This window comes from Cervus canadensis, chromosome 2, assembly GCF_019320065.1.
Source record: "Cervus canadensis isolate Bull #8, Minnesota chromosome 2, ASM1932006v1, whole genome shotgun sequence".
NCBI classification, from domain to species: domain Eukaryota; kingdom Metazoa; phylum Chordata; class Mammalia; order Artiodactyla; family Cervidae; genus Cervus; species Cervus canadensis.
Genome location: NC_057387.1, coordinates 45,698,556 through 45,718,732, shown reverse-complemented (window position 1 = coordinate 45,718,732; position 20,177 = coordinate 45,698,556). Strand labels below are relative to the sequence as shown.

Here is a 20,177-nt window from a genome sequence, read left to right as displayed (position 1 = left end):
TGATACATGCAGTAATATGAATGAATCTCAAAAACATTATGTTGAAGGAAAGAAACAAGACACATAAGAAAACATGTGTATGAAGATCTACAACAGGTAAAACTAATCTATAGTAAAAAAAGAAAGTCACAGTAATTTATTCTGGGTGTGGAGGTTGACAGAGAAGGGGCACTTGAGAACTTTCTCAGGTGATGGAAATATGCTATATTTGATAGGGATATGGTTATGTGGGTATATAGGTGGCCACAGTTATATGGATTATTCATTTGTCAAAACTCATCAAACTTAAAATCTGAACTTTTCATTGTACACAAATTATACTTGAATAAAAGAAAGGGTTAAAAAAATAAAAGCAAGTACATGAAGACATAAATGCCACCCAGGCATTTCACTATAAATTTGGGTACAAGCTTTTCTGAGCTTGATTAGATTTCATATTCTTTTCCTTTAAATTTTTCATTGAGCAAATGATCATTTTGGAGAATGTCTTTACCAAAATAAATTGCAGTTATATATTCCTAACTTAGAAATCCTCTCTGAGACAACAGAAGTAAGAAAATGTATATGTAAAGTTGTTTACTGAAGAATTTTATATTATGTTTAAAGGTAAAACATTAAATGAAACCAAAATGGTCAAGAAATTGTGGTACATTTGCATGATGAATTTTTTCATAGCTAAAGACATCAAGTAATTGTTATACAATAAGGAAATGGGATAATAATATTAGTGAACAACACAGGATATAGAATTGTGTAGATAGCATGACTTCTATTCACATAGAAAAGTCTGGACAAAGAAGCACCAGGTTGTTAGTAGTTGTTATTCTGGGATTGTGAATGACATTTATTCTCTTCTTTTTAAACTTCATTTTCCGCATTTTTATTTACTTCTTTTGTAATCTGACATAAATCCTAAGACTTGTAAAGTTTTACTGTAAAATGGAAGGTAAACCTATTAAAGCCCTGAGCCTGGCTTTCTTTGCCCTTCTGCAGCCACTCAACTATGGGCAAATCATCCATAGAAGTACATGGGAAACCCATGAAGCTTTCTCAGAAATCAACTGCTCGGTTCTTGTAGAAATAGGATATGAATTAGATTTTTTTTTTTAACCTTCCTGATGAAACCAGCTCTCCTTTCCCTCTGGTCCTCTTGCTTGTCTCTCCTCTCCATCCTGCTCCAATTCTGCTGGTCTCTGAACCATGAAGAGCAGTGATGCTCTTTAGGAGATTCTAGCAAACACTGATATCACTAACTTCCATGCCATTCTAAAAATACATTTAATTTGGCTCCATTTCCTAGTCTGCAAACTTGTTTTAATCAAAACTGAAATCAGTGCAATAAGAAGTCATGTACATCTCAGCCCCACTGTTTGGTATTTTGCTGAAATTAAGTGAGCTCAGGACTCTGTAAGAGATCACACTGCTCCAGAAGGGTTTCTATAGGCTTGCAGTCACAGGGCACAGTGATTACCATAGAAAAGCAATCCTTAACAATAAATCAGCTCATTAAAACCAAGGCAATGAAAAGTTGCATATGAGGAGGAGAAAGGGAGTGAGGGAAGAAGAAGGGCTATCAAAAATCTCTTCATGATGTTTTATTTTATCTATCCAAAAGCTAATCCAAAGGTTGCTACAGGACTGTGCTCATAAAACAGGTCTGCAAGGGGAATCTCTACAGAAAAAGCCGCCTTGCCCGCTTCACTGGCAGTTGAGTTCACAGTAGAAATACATTCAATTCCACATAGTAATAGTGCTTTAATAACAGATGAAAATATGTGTTATGGTGTGTGTTGATAACTAAATGCTTATCCTATATATAGAAATTCAAATAATTGGAATTTCTCATAGCCAGCATCCAGTTGAGACCACTGGAGAATACCTTGATATAGAAGGTTAAAATCAATAGACTGTGTTTTGGTTATTTTTCCGAAGATGTCTGCTGTATGTTTAATATATTATATTTGTATTATGGGCTCTGGTTCCTGTAAATCTGAGGTCTCTCTTTCTTGAATGAATGAGGAGATAAGCAATTGAATTTGAAAGATACTTTATGCAACAGAAAAGCAATTTTGTTCCTGGTTATCAGAGGGCAAGAAGTGAACTAGCAATTGAATGCTAAATATTTTTAACCCTTGGGATTCTGGTTTACTCTCTGGGCTCAATCCATCTCAGTTGTGATGTTCCATATACTGAGGAAGCATTTTGTTAGAAGTTTAGTCAATTTGAAGTAATTATCTTTTACTGTTAATGAATGTCAGTTTATGTTACAAAATCTCCTATTTCCATTTTTATAGAAGGAAAAGAGGAAGATTCCCAATTCTTACTATGAAGACCCATGAACAGTGTTTAGCTCTGACTAGGGCCCATTTGTGATAAACTTGTGTTGGTTTTAGCCGTGGTTCACAATGGGTCTCTGAAATTTTTGGTGCTCCCAACCCAGCAAAGGAGGCTGACATTTTCTCACCACATTTTCTGGTGAAAACTTTATTGTCCATTCCATTGGTTCTTCTCAAATAACTTTTTAAATAATTTGAAGACTTAAAAATTACTTATTTCAAATTCTTTACTCCCGAGTATTTGAGAATAATAGTACAGATACAGCTAAAAGCACTATTTTTAGACACTATTTTAACTGAATATTTCTGAAAAATATACCTTGCCAAAAAGTGATTTTTTTTTTTTTTTTTTTTGCTTATCAGTTTATCTCATACATGAGGCAGCCAGCCTCCAAGATGGGCCCCCAGTGATCTTCCCTGCCTGGTAATGATGTCTTTGTATAGTCCTTATCCACATTGTATTAGAGTTGCCTTTATGGTCAATAGTATGCAGCAGAAGTGAAGGTATATGTCTTCTGAAGTACATCACATGAGACATTGCCACTCTGCCTTGTTCTCTTGAATCACTTCCCATGTTATAAGGACTCTCCAGTGTTCCCATGTTGGAAAGGCCCATATGGCAATATGAGGCATCTGCAACCAGCATTTATTTGCCAGCCATGAGAGTGAGACATCTTAGAAATGGATGCTTCAACCCCAGTCAAAAATCTAATGATAGCTGCCCTGGCCAATATCATGACTGCAACCTCATAAAAGGTCCTCAGTCAGACCACTTGGCTAAGTCATGCTCAGTTTCCTGACCCACAGAAACTCTGAGAGATAACAAATATATACTGTTATTCTAAGCTACTAATTGTTGGGTCAGTTTGTATGCAATAATACATATCACTGGAAGAAGCCATCAAAGTGTAATAACAGATTTCTCACTTAAATAGAATTTTAAAAAGCATGCTAGGATGAGAGTAACTTTGGGAACTGGACATTGTAGATTGTAACAACACAATCTATCTTTTAAAATAACTTTCTGCAATTAAATTTTTTATTACCAACAAGTGTGATCATTGCTTTTAGTACATTACTTCCTTAGGTAAAAATTCTCCATGGGTCTCCTGACATGGATCTGCCACTCATTTTATTTGCCTCAACATTTTAATAACCATCAGAGTGTGTTCCATGATTCCAGGAGTCATTAGAGACAACTAAGTCTTGAACTGAGTGGTGAATTCCTAACATATAAGTTAAAGAAGGAGGAACTGCAAATGATAGACTCTCCCAAGAATTGTGCCATAGCGAGGGTAGGACGTGGTTTGTAGTGTCTGCTTCCCACACTGGATTCTTCTCACACTGACAAAAGCTTTTCCTGCCTGAATCAGGTTGACCTGTCAACCTTAGAATAAATAGTAAACCTTGACGGGGTAATAAAAATGTACATACACGCACAAAATAATGTCTATACGTCCATAACTCAACTGAGTACACATCTATTGAGTCCTTGCAGCAGGCAATCCACTTTGCTGGTATTCCAATTATAGAAAACACAGATTCTACTTCCTGACCCATTCTATTCCATGATCTTTAATACTATGACAAGCAGTCCTGGATGGAAGTCCTTCAAACCTCTCCTGCCCAAAACACTTTGTCATTTAATTGACTCTTAGATCTCTGAATTCTTCCCACTTAGGTCTGAAGCCATTTGTTTGGAGATTTGAACAAAGCATTTATCATTTATCCTGCCACATGACTACTTTTTTTGTTTCCAGAATTTCTTTCCCTTGTTTACTTAGTCCTATCTTCCTAGTACTTACTGTTGGCATGCTTTACTATCTACTCTGGTTTCTAAATTATTGGTTGACCACCTTCCTCCTTATTCCCTTATTTCTGGTTTAATTCAGTGAAATACATTCTATTAATAAAACTGGGTCTCTACTTTTAAGAAACTTACAATTAAGTAGAACAACACATGTGGCAGAGGAATGCATGAACTCTCCATTCTGCTCCCTGCTCCCTGGAGACTCTAATTGTCTGTGAATCACCTCTGTTTCCTAATATTCTGCCACCAGGGCTTACACTGTTGGAGGGGCTCTTGATTGTACCCTGTGCAAATTAACTGTTTGGGTTCTCAGTCCTGATCTCATGAGATTTATAGTTCAATTATGGAGGTAAGACCTGGTGGGAAAAATCCAATAGCAGATTTCAAAATGACAATAATAGGACAGATCTTATGAGACACAGAACATGATTGTAATCAAGTGACATTAATGGGCATTGATTGTCATAGTACACAAAAGAAGGTGAGATTCCTCCAGATGGCTCACCAGGGAAGGCTTTTCAGAAGTAGTATTATGAGCTTGACCTCAGATGCCAAATAAGTTTCAGATGGGTCAATGGCAAGAGGAAATTTGAAATGCATAAACATGAGGATCACAGTGAACACTTAAAGATGAGGGCTTAAAGATAATAATGTGTTGGATCTGGTCAGAGGACCCTGAGCTAGGTGGAGAAAGGATTAGGGAGAAGCTCACAAAGGGAGTTTGGGGCAGCTTGTGACCAGAAAATGAAATAATATATGGGAAAGAGCTTTGTAAACTTCAAACCAGCATAGAAATTTAACAAAAATATTTATTACAATTGCATAAACCGTGGTGGTTGCCAGTGAAATAATATTTGACTTACGGCTTTGTTATTTCTTTCAAAGAAAAGATGTTTGAAGATCATTGCTTTGAATAGTTCTTCTCCATGTTCTGTTGCCTGTAGCTATCTTTCTCTCTTATTGACTTCTTTTCAGCCATCTTTAGTACAAATGGTGAAACTGCAGAAAAACTTCAATGCTTTGCTCTTCACTTCCTTTAAAGGTTCTTCATCTCTTTAAGAGTTTAGACTTCTTTTTATAACTGTGGCAGCTGCAACTCCCAGAGGTCCTCCTAGCCTCGAGGTTTGTTTACCACTCAGCAGGGATTTGTTTACCACCTGGTAGGAGAAGAGTCAAGAAGATAAAAGCCAATCAAGGAAGGAGGAAGACAGAACCAGACAGAAAATACCAAGAAAATAAGATTAGAAACACCAGGCTCAAGTAGAGTTAACTTTAGCAATATGGTGACCCCGGCAAGCCCACTGAACGCACGGTAAATCACTTTATCCTGTGGGTTGTCAGAGATCTATTACATCTTCTAAGATTATTTTGTGCCTACAGAACATGCCCCACCATTTTAAACCTTCATGTTTTAAAAAAATCTCCAATCACTTCATTTTAAGTTCTCAAATAAATATGTTTCTGGCTCTCACATTGTTAATTGGCTAGTCAGATTGTATTTGGGGTGAAGTCTGACTTGGGCTGATGAATAGTTCATAAAATACCATTCATTTTGAAATGTGAAGAGAACAAATTTCTTCTTTAGCATAATTCTTTGATAGCTAAAGCTTATATTGACAAGCTTGACATACCACGATGCCTTAAAGTAACATTTGAATCCACAAGTCAAATTATTTTAAGTCAACCATAAGTACATTTTCTTATCTTTCTTTGACAATTGGTGATCTGGTTATGGTGTGGTTATAGTTATTTTCATTAATTATAATAGCCAGTAAACCAGAAATTATGATTATCATAGAATCTAGAAATTCAGGGTTTTAGTGTAGGAGTATTTTATCAGTTAATGTGTAGTATTTATAATTTTAAACAAAAAAAAAGAATATTGAATTATTTTGCTCATGGTACCACCTAATACGTATGCTTTTATAATCTATTTTTAATCACTTACAGACTCTAAATATAACTTTGATTTTGCTAATTCACTTGAATATGGGGTAAGATAAATGATTTTTGAGTACTTAAAAGATTCCATTTAAAATCACTGATTTAACTGGTTTACAGCTGGAAGCAACTATTTCTTAAATATTGGGGATTTATTGTATATGACTTATATTAATGGATAAATAAGGACTATAATTCAGAATGTCTTCATTCTGAGACCATCCCATATCATTAAAATATACTGATGTCATTCATTCAATACACTTGTTGAGCACCTACAAATTTTCTATAACTTTGTTAGCTAGAGTTGTTTTTCAAATGTCAACATCTAGAAATTCTGTGGAACAATAAAGTCATTGTTATATTTTGAGCAGCAGGTTGACAATTATCTTTTTAGAAAAGTCATGCATTATTATTTGTATTGATGAGGACAACACCTCTTTCTACTGGGAGTTCCCAATAAATATAATTCAGAATAATGTGTCAAGAGCAGTCTAGGGCAGTTCATGGGGAAAGCAAGTATACCTGAAAATCAAAGAGGAGGTGAACACTTAGTAACTGTTCCTGGGCTATTTTGTAAGCTATTGCTACACTTTAAAACCTGACAGCCCATGGGCAAGCTATGGATATTTCAGAGACTCCAGGTAGAACTGGCAGGATGGTAATTGCATCCTGTGGAGCTTGTGGGAGAAGGTTGGAAGGATTATTAGAGTTTATTAACCATCCTAAGGGCTTTCCTACACACCTTTCTTAGGAACTCTGAAGCTTGCCATTTACTCCTCACTGACCCCTTTAACCTTTAGCCTTTTCTTCCTTCCAATTAATTTTAAGCATTGCTACAAGAAATCATATTACAAACCAAGTTTCTGCTTTGACTAATATATTGAAATGACTTCTCAGTACATGGTGCATTTGACCCTAGGCATCTGAGTTTTTTCCAACCAATTTTCATTACTTGCCAGGAATGTCTACTGCTGCCGATTGGACTCTTCTACCTGGGGAGTCATTCATTTATTCTAGTTTGTGGCTACCTACTTTCTGTACCATGTTGGGTGCTGGCAGTTCCAAAAAATTATTTAGATTGCAGTAATCTCTCAAGGGAGCTGATAGCCTAGAGAGAACACCGGCACCTAAGTAATCACAGAACAAAAGAAGAAGTGCTGTCACACCATTGTGATAAATAAGGGCATGAAAGCATGGAGGAGTTACTTACTTCCTCTGGAGGATCCCAGTGAGGCTTCACAGGAAAGGCAGTGCTTGAACAGTTTTGTGAAAGATGAACATCTATTTTTCATATATAAAGAATGGAGAATAAGTAACAGCAACAACAAAATAGAAGCATGATTTGGGAAACAGTGAATAGTATACTTGGAGTGCTTGTGGTGAGAAATGAGACATGGAGAAGTAAATAATCAAATCACACTTGGGCATATTTTTAAATCGTAATTAATTCAGAGATTCTCTTCAAGATTGCAGAATGAGCTGATGTAGGGCAAGTTCCCCATCCAAGATAAATAAATGAAAGGCTTTTAAAAGTACTTTTCTTGAGAACTTGTTTAGAGATTCTAGCACGAGCGTACTGCTACTCACATACCTCAGATTGAAGAGTGGTCCTCCTGTATCAGGCGGATTTTCCTCTTCGACTGAGCGTTCACCTCAAGGAGGGATGTACGTGCAGTGGTGAGGGGGAAGGGGGACACCAGCCTAGCTGCAGATCGGCCACATCAACCCTGGTGATCAATGAGGTGACAGATGTCACAGTCAGATTGCCCTCAGATTCTGAAAGTACCTATCTGAGCACAATAACAAGGAAGGACATCTCTAGTGCCAGGAATTTTGTAAAGGGACCCCAAAGTGGTGTGTGGAACTTGAAGCCCTATTATCTATGCAGGTGCCTCATCATAAAAACTGAATTTGAGATCTACGTCATTTGTCTGTCATAGAAACACAAACAGGATCGCAGAATAAACTCAGGAGAAATTCCAGGCACTAATTTTAGAATGATACACGGCAGCATCCCATAGACGTTGCTATGTAGTGCTGTTATTGTCGTTTTCCACGTTGTCTGTATTTTCAGTTTTGATTTCCTCTTTAATCCACAATTTGTTTAGAAAAAGAGCTGACATGCTCTTGGGAGGGCTTTGCTGTAGGTGTGATGGGTGTTTGCCTCTGCGTGCAGGAGCACCCCAGTTCTTCCTCGTGGTTGCCATAACAAGGGCATTTGTTTCCAGTCACAGAATCCTCTCTGACAGCCTTTGGTATCAGATGTCTCCTACTGGTCTCTGTTCCTCAGCGGGTGTAGGTGTGGGCAGGACTGTTCCCATGTTGCATGGCAGCCATAAGTGACCCTTCAGCCAGTTTTCCCTAGAATCTTTCAGACATCCACTCGGTTTTCTGGAAGGCTCTCTGTCATCCTCTCTTTTGTCTTTGTGGCTTTTGTTGTCAGTCTGTCCCGTTTGGTTTATTTCTCATATCTTCTACACATTCCTCACTCTATATTTTTCTGGCAGCTTCACTCTCTTCACCCTGTGTATCCTGTTTTCCAGTGACTTTTAGGATTTATTTGTCTATTTATTCTGTGATGTCACTGATATTTTGTAAGGGAGGAGAGGTGACCTTGTGTGTTTACTCAGCCCTCCTGAAGAAGAAAACTATGTACTCTGTCTGTCGTCTAGTTCATATCCCTGGTTCTTTAAAACCCAAGGAAACTGTATTATTTATCAAGGTTGCTCCATAACCACCGAAGAAAAGTAAAATTGTTTTAACCACTGAAAAGATAGGAAGCTGTTGTTTCCTACACTTACTTGGTATTTCAAGATAGCACTAGTCCCACAGGAGCAAACTCTGGAATATCATGGTGTCCCTTTGTCTAACAGATTCCATCTGCTAAAACAGTACGTCTTCTCACACCTGCCGTCTTAGTGAGCTACTCAAGGATGGCGTGACTGATGGGTAATTTTGTCAGTTTAGCAAAGGGAGGGCTTTCACAGTAGCCTATGAGGCAGCTTCGATTTATGTGGCTGTGTAACACTAGGTTTAAATATACCCCTTTCTGTCTAAGTCCAGAGCAGAAAAAAAAAGCTGATTCAAAGACGTTACTTAGATTTCAAAGTAGTCCCTGGAATCTGGGAGCCTGGTATATTTGATTCAAACCTAAAGAAAACCTCTACAGATTGGAGACCAGCTAAAGTGACCATGGCAGCTGAGCTTGGGGTGCATCTGAGAAGGGACCACATTCCCCTGACGGCAAGTCAGCGGTTCCCCTTTCCCACAGACCAGATAAGGGAGCAATAGTAGGAATGTCTGCCTACGGTCATTTACAAATGAAGCCCCAGAGGGTTCTCTGCAGGGACTGAAGGAAACTCAGCCAGCACAGGCTGCCATGTTCTGCTCAGTCGCCAGAGCTGGGGCGGAATCACGAGCCAGAGCCAAGGGAAGGGGGCTGCCCATGTGGCATGTCCCACCCGAGTGTATGGGAGAGAAGTGTCTGAACACTAACCTGGGCGGAGGAAGCCAGCACAGATCACATGAGTGTCAGGAAAGTAAAATTTCCTGCCCCATACTCCTTTCCTTCCTCTAGGACCTCTTCAACCCTGGGGATGTCACTGACCTCTTCAACCCTGGGGATGTCACTGGCCACCCCACTCAGTGGCAGGACGGGGTGGGGGCGGGGTGCGGGGGTGGGGTGGAGAATCGAATTTCTAGGTAAGGGAATAGGAAAAACAATTATACATCTTCCCTTCACTGTGGACTTCTAACCAGAAGCAGGCCTGAATTGGGGAAGTGGGGAGAAACTGGATATCTAAATGCAGTGTGGAGCTTGGAAAAGACCAAGTACATTACATGATTCTCGGTAATTTAAATATTGATAGGAGACATCTTGGAGATTAACATGTCCAGAGGCCATCTTAATAGCCAAAAGTGTTCAGGAAATTCATGAGACCGGGCTGAAATTTCCCCAGGGCAAAGAAGAAAAAAACCACAGGTTATTTCGTGAGTGCACCTTTCTTATTATCTCAGAAACCACAGGTTATTTCGTGAGTGCACCTTTCTTATTATCTCAGTGTCTTACTTGTTGAAAGTGACATTATTACAGACACAACCCCCAACCTGCCTCAGGGCTAGTGCTAACACTGTGGACTGGACACAATCTCTCTACGGCAAAGAGTTCTCTTAAACAAAGTCTGAGGCATGGTCATCTGAAGTCTGAGAATCCTAGTCCCACCATGACATGTTGTCACAGCTCTGAATTTTTGTTCTGTAAACTGGTGTCTTATCAACTCCATTTATTTAGGAATCTGAGCTTTTTTTTTTTCTAACATTAAACCCTAGATAGGAGGGAAGAATAGAAAGACCTCCAGATCAGTGGTTTTTAAAGAGGACCAGCAGTATTAACATCATCTGGGAATTTGTTATTATTGCAAATTCTCAAATTCTGGACCTGTGATCCAGCAATCCAGACTACAACTTGAGTACCATAGATGCTCAACAGAACCTCACTTTACTAAACTGTTTTATAACTTCATTATTTCTAAATGTTTTTTGCAACTTTTAAAACAGAGATATTGCCTGACCCAGTATAAATTGTTTGGGAAAACTCTGTTGCATATGATTCCCCTCTCATTTTGGAAGATGTTGCTCAAAAAGCTCCAATACTTTGGCTACCTGACATAAAGAGCCGACTCATTGGAAAAAACCCTGATGTGGGAAAGATTGAAGGCAGGAGGAGAAGGTGACAACAGAGGACAAGATGGTTGGATGGCATGACTGACTCAATGGACATGAGTTGTAGCAAGCTGTGGGAGATGTTGAAGGACAGGGAAGCCTGGCGTACTGCACTCCATGGGGTGTCAAAGAGTTGGGCATGATTGAGTGACTGAACAACAACAAATTTTAATACCACTTGAGTTCATTGAGTACAGAATTTCTGAAACATGTTGCTTGAACACAGGTGATTCTCTAACAGTTTGAATTCCAGATAAAGTGTCTCAGTGATTAAGCTGGAACCCTGGCAACAGAAACATCTAGGTTTGAATCCTGTTATTTGCTTACTAATTTTATGATTTTTTTTTTTTTTTGCAACACCACATGTCTTGCTGGATCCTAGTTCCCCAACCAGGAATTGAACCCAGGGCCACGGCAGTGAAAGCACTGAGTCCTAACTATTGAACCTCCAGGGATTCCTAATCTTGAGTAAATTGTTTAAAATTTCTAAACCTCAGTTTCATAAATTTTGACACCAGCATGACAGTAGTCTTAAAGGACTGTGAAAGTGTTAGTCGCTCAGTCATGTCCCGCTCTTTGCGACTCCATGAACTGTAGCTTCCTAGGCACCTCTGTCCATGGAATTCTCCAGGCAACAGTACTGGAGTGGGCAGCCATTCCCTTCTCCAGGAGTTCTTCCCAACCCAGGAATGAAACCCAGGTCTCCTGCTTAGCAGGCAGATTTTTTTACCATCTGAGCCACCAGGGAAGCCCCTGTTAGGATTGTCGAAAGGATTAAATATTATACTTCATATGTGATGTGAGCAAAACACTTAATTCAGTACTTGATGAACAAATATGCTTTACACTAGATGGTGGCAGTTATTATCGTAACTGGGATGTCCTTCACTCAGTTTGGATTGCGCCTTACGTACCCTAGTCTGTCTCCAGGAAAGAGAGTTTACCACAGATCTGTGACAATCCAAAAGCCCAGTAGTTTATTCCTCTTGAAGGCCACAACTATCCAAGACTTTCCCAGAACCCATGAGGAGCCTCATTCAGAAGCTGATACAATTTTTTCCATATTTTTTTCTTTTTGAGGGTATTGAGTAGAAGCCAGCCTAAATGCAGTGTCTGAAGCCTAGAACTTGGGCAACCTACTTGGCTTTCCAGGTGGCCACGAACACTGGAGTACCAGGGGTGTCTGGCTAAGGCATTTTATGCTAACTGAAAGCTGGGAGGCCCATTAGCATAGCATTAACTGATTCCGTGGAGGGAGGGGCAGGATCTGGAGGATCTTTTCCAACCAAAACTGTGAGTTTTGGTAATTAATCATTTGAATATAAGAGTGTCTCTTCTATTGAAAGCAATCAAGCTCATCACCCAGTGAGAAGGGTGAAGTTCTAAAGACTTCATTTATCTCAGCTCCTTTATACTCAGCAGTGTCTGTGCAAATTGCTTATAAAGTGAAAAGCATGGGGGAAAAGACACAGAGAAGGCTTCCGAGGAAAGCCTTATTTTAACTCTAGGCGTGATTCTCCATTTATTATTAGAGGGAACTATATCAAATATTCCTGTGCTGGAACCAATGATTAAAAGCACCTTTTCTTTTGATTCTAAAAAAAAAAAAAGCATGTGAGCTATTACAAAAAAAGGAAATCAGCCAGTGCCTGGTCTTCCAGCTCTGAACCAATGAATGACATAGTACAAGACAGTGTGCCTCTGGGTGCCCACTGGAGTTTTGTGTGCACAGACACCCAGAACAGGTTCACCTGTGATGGGTTCACACCCTGGTGATGAATTAGTTAACCGTCTACATAATCTTCGTGTGCTGCAGCTAAGATTTCAGGTATTTTAAATCTAAATGAAGGCACTTTGCTTATCCTGTGTAAATGGAACTTACAAACAGAACTGCAATTTCATTTAATAGCTATAAACCATTACTCTAATGGTTTGACAAATACCTATGAGGATAGACTGCAATATTTCATCCAAGAAAGGACTGAATATTAAATAAATGTAACCTCCCAATGGGTTCTACTTTAACCCTCTACTAATTTTGGAGGGTGGATTTAAAAGCTGAAAGCATTTTAGAGTAAATGTTAGGGGTGGATGCAGCAGGTTCTGTGGTGCAGATTAGCACTTTATCCCAGTAATCACAAATCCTTTTTTCATCTTCCATTATCACTTCAAACTCATCACTGTAAAGTGCAGAACTTAACTCAGAAGTTGGAAACGCCATTGCCTCATGTCTAACATCCTGCTGGGGGATTTAAGCCATTAACTAATTTCTCTGCTCATGCTTATTATTTTTTTAGAAACAAAATTGAACAACAAACATCTAAAGATCTCTTCCAGGTTAGTATCAATGAAGTCAAAAGTGCGCACCCGATAAAATGGGAAGATGAATCATCATTCTGTAGTTAGAGAATATATCAAAGGCACCATCTCTTGATTCAAAGAATAAAGTGTCATCAAGGGACTTTCAAATAAGAGGCCTCATCAGCTGGAAAATTTTGAATGGTGTCTAGAACCTGAAAAAAATAGTTTCTATAATTATCTTCTGTAATTAAAGATGTTTTTGATGTTGACTGATTATGGAGTGAGAGAAAATAGGACAAAGCCCCAAGAACAGAAGTGTTCAAGGAGAAATTTGTTAAGGAAAGGGACAGTTTCCTTGTGGAACTTAATAAAAATTTAGTTTCATTTGATTCATAAACTTTTTCCTCCTGAAGACATATCACGTATATACACTACAAAAAGACATTTAATGATCAGACCAAAAAAAAAAAAAAAAGACTGAGAGGGGGAGACATAAAATTGATCACATCTGTAATGACCAGAGCAAAATAACAGCAGCTACAAACCCTTTAATTATAACTGACTTAAAAAAAAAAACAAAAAAACAACCTGAAACTGCTTGTAATGGCTGCTTTCATTCTGTAGTTTTGCTTTGTGTTTGACAAGAGGAAAAACGTGCTGAAAGCTTCCGATTACCCTATAGCAATTACCAGAAGACCAATCAAAAGGCAATTTAGATTTTTCGAAAAGTGTGACTTATCAATTTATCCAATAGAGTTTTTCTTTTTTTCTTTGTAAGCTAATTAGACGGTGGTTTAAAAACATTGCCTTTCACAGGGACACAGATTTTTACTAATAGCATAGACCAATAAACCAGACCATTGTCACATATTTCACTGTCGGAAAGATTGTCCTTGTCACTACACCTATTCATTTCCTAAGCCTCTTCTCGGCTTCCAGATTTTCCTATATTCAGCTGCCGCACCTGCAGCAGATCCAGAAACTGCCGGGAGGAGACCCTGTTTCTGACAACAAAGCAGGCGTGGGGCGCAGCACTGTGTTCTGATGAAAAAATAACATCCCTATGAATTTTCTAAATTGCATAATCTTTCTTCAAATGACAGGAAAAGGATACAAATATATATAATGAACTGATGTGAGGCATAAATTAGTCCCCTTTGTAGCATGATGGGGAGTTTAAAAAACAAAAAAAGAGTACATGATGCATGAATCTCCATCTTCCTCTCACCTCTCCTACCCATTCCCAGACACCACCTCCCCCAACCTGGTTCGGCAGCACATCTCATTTTTCTACAGATGGAACAGCCGCTACCCTCCAGAATCCGTGAGTATACGTATCCACCAGTGTTGAAACCGTTTTCCTCCCACAGAGAGCTTGAGATGCTTGTGAGCCCAGGCATACACTCGTGCACGCCCACACAAAGAGAAATGGGAAAAGAGTGTTGGAGATTGAGAGTAAGTGTTCCTTTCCGTTTTTGGAATGGACCAGCTATAGACAAGTTCCTTTATTTTTTTTATCATTGTGTTCATAGGTATAATTCCTAATGGCAATTTTTTTTCAAGAGAGGTTTGTGTGATACCTGAAAGTTGAACTAGCCCTGCATTCAGGGGTAAAAAAGCAAAAGCAAAAGCAGCCTCTGCTATAATGCTGCTTGCTTTTCTTTGGAAAGATGCTGAAGGCAGAAGTGTACAATTGCCTGCCTTTCAATATTCCATTTGCAAAAACATCTTTTCATTGATCTCTGTCTATACATCCTGAAAGTGTGCGGTGTTAATTTGTTTTTTGAGATATAGATCACATAGTGTTGCCAACACTTACGCTTCCCATTAAGATTCTTTGTCGTGTGATTTATTTCAACTTCTGCAGCAAACTCACATCTACTATTAAAAACAGAACTCTATACAAATCCAAACAAACAAAACAAAGCTGAACTAAACCAGTTCCTCTGAAGGCTGAAGTCCAAGTAACTCCAATGGCAGTTTATTTCACAGTGGAAATGTGTTTTGTTCTGACATGTATGAGTGCTTTAGTTATCACTGAATGTTAGCTTCATAGACAAAATAAGTTCATAGTGACAAATTCTTCTCTCATCTATAGAACTCAAAAGAAAAAGAAGATTTTCACATTGACGTGCTTTGCTAAATTTTAAACTGGTAAGAAATTTTTGAAATTAAAATTCTAACTTCTCCATTTATTCAAATATAACAAGAGTTTTAATAGATCAAGATTTTTCAAATTATTTCATTAATGCTACTATTTTTGAATACTACCAATGTGCTGCTGGCCCTTGTTTCAGGAAATTGATTAACACTGTTGCATTTTGCCTTCTCAATAGCCCATCCAATTGTTGCAGGAAGGAGAGGCCCGCACTACAGGGCCCCAAGAGCGGGCTCTTGTCTAACACTTGGAAATGAATTGTCCGAGGAGACACGTGTGCTGACAAAGCAGATTTTATGGGGAAGGGCACCCGGGTGGAGAGCAGTAGGTAAGGGAACCCAGGAGAACTGCTCTGCCCTGTGGCTCGCAGTCTTGGGTTTATGGTGATGGAATTAGTTTCCGGGTGGCCCCTGGCCAATCATTCTAATTCAGAGTCTTTCCTGGTGGCGCACGCATCGCTCAGCCAAGATGGATGCTAGCGAGAGGGATTCTGGGAAGTGGACGGACACGCGGTGTCTCCTTTTGACCTTTCCCGAACTTTTCCGGCTGGTGGTGGCTTATTAGTTCCGTATTCCTTATCAGGATCTCCTGTCATAAAACAACTCATGCAAATGGTTACTATGGTGCCTGGCCAGAGCGGGCGGTTTCAATCAGTGTGCTTCCCCTAACACGATTATGCATTTTCCCCATTTCACAGATGCAGAAACTAAGGCTCAGAGAATTTGATGGTTCACCCATAGTCAAGGTAGATTACAATGCCTGCCCATCATTTCAGTATTTAGTCAGAATGATTCTGAATGCTTCAGGTAAAAGAAGGTCATGATTTTAAGTCTCATCAGAATGATAAAACAGGCATTACACTGAGGGTTTATATTACTATTTCCATGGCCCTGGAACTTCATATGCATAAAGTGTTATTTTCTGACATTATGTAGCTTGATTTATTTTTATGGTAAATCCATTGTAGAGTTTGATACATATTTAAACAAGAAAAAGGATATTAAATCTTAAAAGATCATTTATATAAGATTAGAGAAGCTATCCTAAATACACACATGTGGATAAGGAAAATGTTAACTAAACTGAAATTCATACCTGAGTCATATTCTCTTCCTGCTTTTCTCTGTCTGAAAAGTTTTTCAATCACCATTCTTTCACTGACAGAAAAAGGCATTTGGCTCATTCTTTTCAATAGGTCTTGAAATACTGGTTTAACACTGATGTTAGACTATATGCAAAACAGGTAGTTTATTTAAAGATGTCCAAGGAAGAGCCAAGGAAGAACTGCCTCACTGGAAAAGACCCTGATGCCGGGAAAGATTGAGGGTAAGAGGAGAAGGGAACAACAGAGGATGAGATGGTGGGATGGCATCACCAACTCAATGGTCATGAGTTTGAGCAAACTCTGGGAGATGGTGAAGGACAGGGAAACCTGGCGTGCTGCAGTCCATGGGGTCACAAAGAGTCGGACATGACTTAGTGACTGAACAACAACAAGAAAGGTCTTGTTGTTTAAAAGCTGTAGGTGTAGCTGATGGATATGGGCACATAGCAAAGACTTTTTATTTATCTTTTTATCTAGGCAAGTGTAACTGAGCAGGACACTATGAGGCTTTCCCACAACAGAACCCTCCCCTATATCCTCTACTTTAGCTCCTCTCGGAAGGAATAGATAATAGTATCTGGTACCCATGTTCTGAAATGTTTTGTAGATGCTAAAAAAACAAAAACAAAAACAAAAAAAAACCTCACCAAATAAAATAAATTAACTACCTGATGGCCTTGAGCACATAGGCCCTAGACCTACTGGAGCCTGAGGACTGATAATGTGACACCACCCCGTTACTTCACCATCAACCAGAGAATTGTGCATGAGCTAATCACCTACTCTGTGACTTTCCTCCCTCATAAATCCTTTGAAAATGTTTTCCTGGAACCCATTGGGGAATTTGGGTATTTTGAGCACTAGCTGCCCTAAACTCCTTACTTAGTGTCCTGCAGTAAACACTGCACTTTCTTTCACCACAAACCTGTGTCAGTAGACTGGCTTTACTGCCTAAGTTTGGTTCAGTGACACAAATACATCTCAAATCTTTATAGCAAGGCCCACAGAGAAAATGGTTCCTTTTTTACCCCACTACTTTAACTCTGGTTCCTGCCTGGCTGCCCTGAGGACTTATGGCATCTCAGCATATATACAACCCACATGCTGTGGCCCATGGGAGACTGGTTGAGAAGCTCTAATACTATTCAAGAAGCAGGACTCATTTCCCAGAGAGAATTCTGAAGGTGCCCACATGGCAGCTTGATACTTTTCAGGGTCCAAGTTTGCAGGGATTTCACTCAAATTTATCCAGATTACTCCGATTGTTTCAATCCCTCCACTTCTTTCCCCCCCTCCTGTTCATGTCTAATAAAAGCATTTGGTGATCCCCAGGTGGAGAAATATATACACTATAATCTGAGATGAGAAAGGGAAATCTCAACTGAGTTTCCTTTAAAATAACTACTGCTTGACTCTCTTTGGACTCTTTGTCTATGTGTAAGTGAACAATGAAATTCATTTTATCATTTCATTATTTTAGCCATGTCATGGGCCAATGTGAACAACTCTCGAGAGGGAAACAGCAGTAATAGGGGGAAATTCATTCCTGATTTTTTTTCATCTTTGGTAATTCATTTATATTTTCTGTAAAGAATTCCAGACTAGTGGTAACAGAGTTGTGGCAGAAAAGTTAGCATAATGAAGTTGGAATTAAGTGATCAAAAATATTTTTTCTGTGAATGTTAAGGGTGTGCATTGACTGTAGAAAACCTATAGTAAGTTATAAAGACTAAAATTATTTATTGTTTCTATACCAGTTATTATTTTAGCTGTGAGGATACTGCATGCAGATTGATTATCAAGTAATAAAATGGTCTCTAGACTATTCTAGATACATTTTCTTGATTCTTGTTCTCATCTTTGCAGACTTATATTATTCTGTTCCTTTAATTGTTGATGTTTGTTTAGCTGGTTTCAACTAGAAATTATTCTATCTCCCTCCATAAGAAATATGAATATATATGTGTGTGTGAAGTGGGGTCAGGTAGGGTATCAGGGAAGCAGTCTGCTTTCCTGTAACTATGAAGCAGAGCTACCTGAGAATAAGGTAGAGTCTTCTGTCATAGATGTTCATTTCCCTTCTATCAACAGATTGTTCTGACTCAAACTCAAACTCAAATATTGTGCTCGATGTTCAGAAAGGACCAAGAATTGAGATATACAGATGCCAATCCAAATGCCACAAATGTTCAACATAAGGAAATAAGAGGAGACCATCCAGGGCTTTTATTTGATGGTAAGGACGAAGGTAGAGTCATAATCTGATTCTATGCTTAACAGACTTTTATTTATAATAAAAATGAAAAGACTAAGCTGTATTATGAATGTTGCAGTTTTCTACTTTTGTGTAAATAAGAGCTATCTAAACCCTGGCTTTCATGATATGGTAGACAAGACATTAAGAAAAAACAAAAACAAAAAACTCCTGAGATAGTTAAGCTAGATTACTCTGTATTTTATTTAAACACTATTTATTATTATTATTATGTACCAGGCTTCAGGGTAGATTTTGAAATTGTTAAGAACCAATCTTATAGCAATTAGCCACACACAGCTATTTAAATTTAACTTGAAGAAAATAAATAAGTTAAATTTAAAATATGCTTAATCACATAAGTCACATTTCAAAGGTTAAGTCATTGTAACATGGACTGGTTCAAAATTGGGAAAGGAGTACGACAAGGCTATATATTGTCATTCTGCTTATTTAACTTATATGCAGAGTACATCATGCAAAATGCTGGGCTGGATGAAGCACACGCTGGAATCAAGATTGCCGGGAGAAATATCAATAATCTCAGATATGCAGCTGATACCACTCTAAAGGCAGAAAACAAAGAGGAACTAAAAAGCCTCTTTATGAGGGTGAAAGAGGAAAGTGATAAAGCTGGCTTAAAACTCAACATTCAAAAAACTAGATCATGGCATATAGTTCCACCACTTCATGGCAAATAGAAGAGGAAAAAGTGGAAACAGTGACAGATTTTATTTTCTTGGATTCCAAAATCACTGCAGATGGGGACTGCAGCCATAAAATTAAAACACGTTTGCTCCTTGGAAGGAAAGCTATGACAACCCCAGACAGCGTATTAAAAGGCAGAAGTATCACTTTGCTGACAAAGTCTGGATAGTCAAAGCCATTGGTTTTCCAATAGTCATGTAGTGGTAAAGAATCTGCCTGCCGATGCAGGAGACACAGTAGACTTGGGTTCAATCCCTGGGTTGGGAAGATCCCCTGGAGGAGGAAATGGCACCCATTCCAGTATTCCTGCCTGGAAAATTCCATGGGCAGAGGAGCCTGGTGGGTTACAGTCCATTGGGTCAAAAAGAGTCAGACATGACCAAGCACACACACGCACACCATGATCAGGCCATATGCTACAAGCTGGGGACATCCACAGACAGGCACGATTTCTGCTCCTGGAAGCTTGTTATTAAGTCCCTTCCTTCTGCTGGTCTCAGCCCTGTTCACACTATTTACCTACAGGAGGACTTCACTGCCTTCCCTCTCCTAGCTTACAGCAAATAACCTTTCTGTGAATTTCCTTAGCATTTACATTTATCTTATTTCGACAATTGGCTCATTCAGTTGGCACACTTTTTGAAGAGTACTCATTACATGCCAGAGACTTTGCTATTTTCTATGGAGAATATAGCATGGCAAAATAGGAAATTTCCTCCTTTGAACTACTGCTTACGATATTTATAAAGCTTACAATAGTAACAAGTGGACACCATGTAACAGGGGACACCATGTAACAGGGGACCATGTCACATTGGTTACCATTTTAGTTCTACCAA

The 20,177-nt window shown here is 38.8% G+C and overlaps 1 long non-coding RNA gene across 1 annotated transcript; it reads right to left on the bottom strand.

Annotated features, from left to right (window-relative positions):
• Positions 1-5,000: 5,000 nt before the first annotated feature.
• On the bottom strand, positions 5,001-7,911 carry LOC122436660. The gene is made up of 3 exons (XR_006268071.1): positions 7,682-7,911; positions 7,301-7,371; positions 5,001-5,303 (listed from the first exon to the last, which is right to left on the bottom strand). It is a non-coding gene; the product is annotated as an uncharacterized LOC122436660 (long non-coding RNA).
• Positions 7,912-20,177: the final 12,266 nt, after the last annotated feature.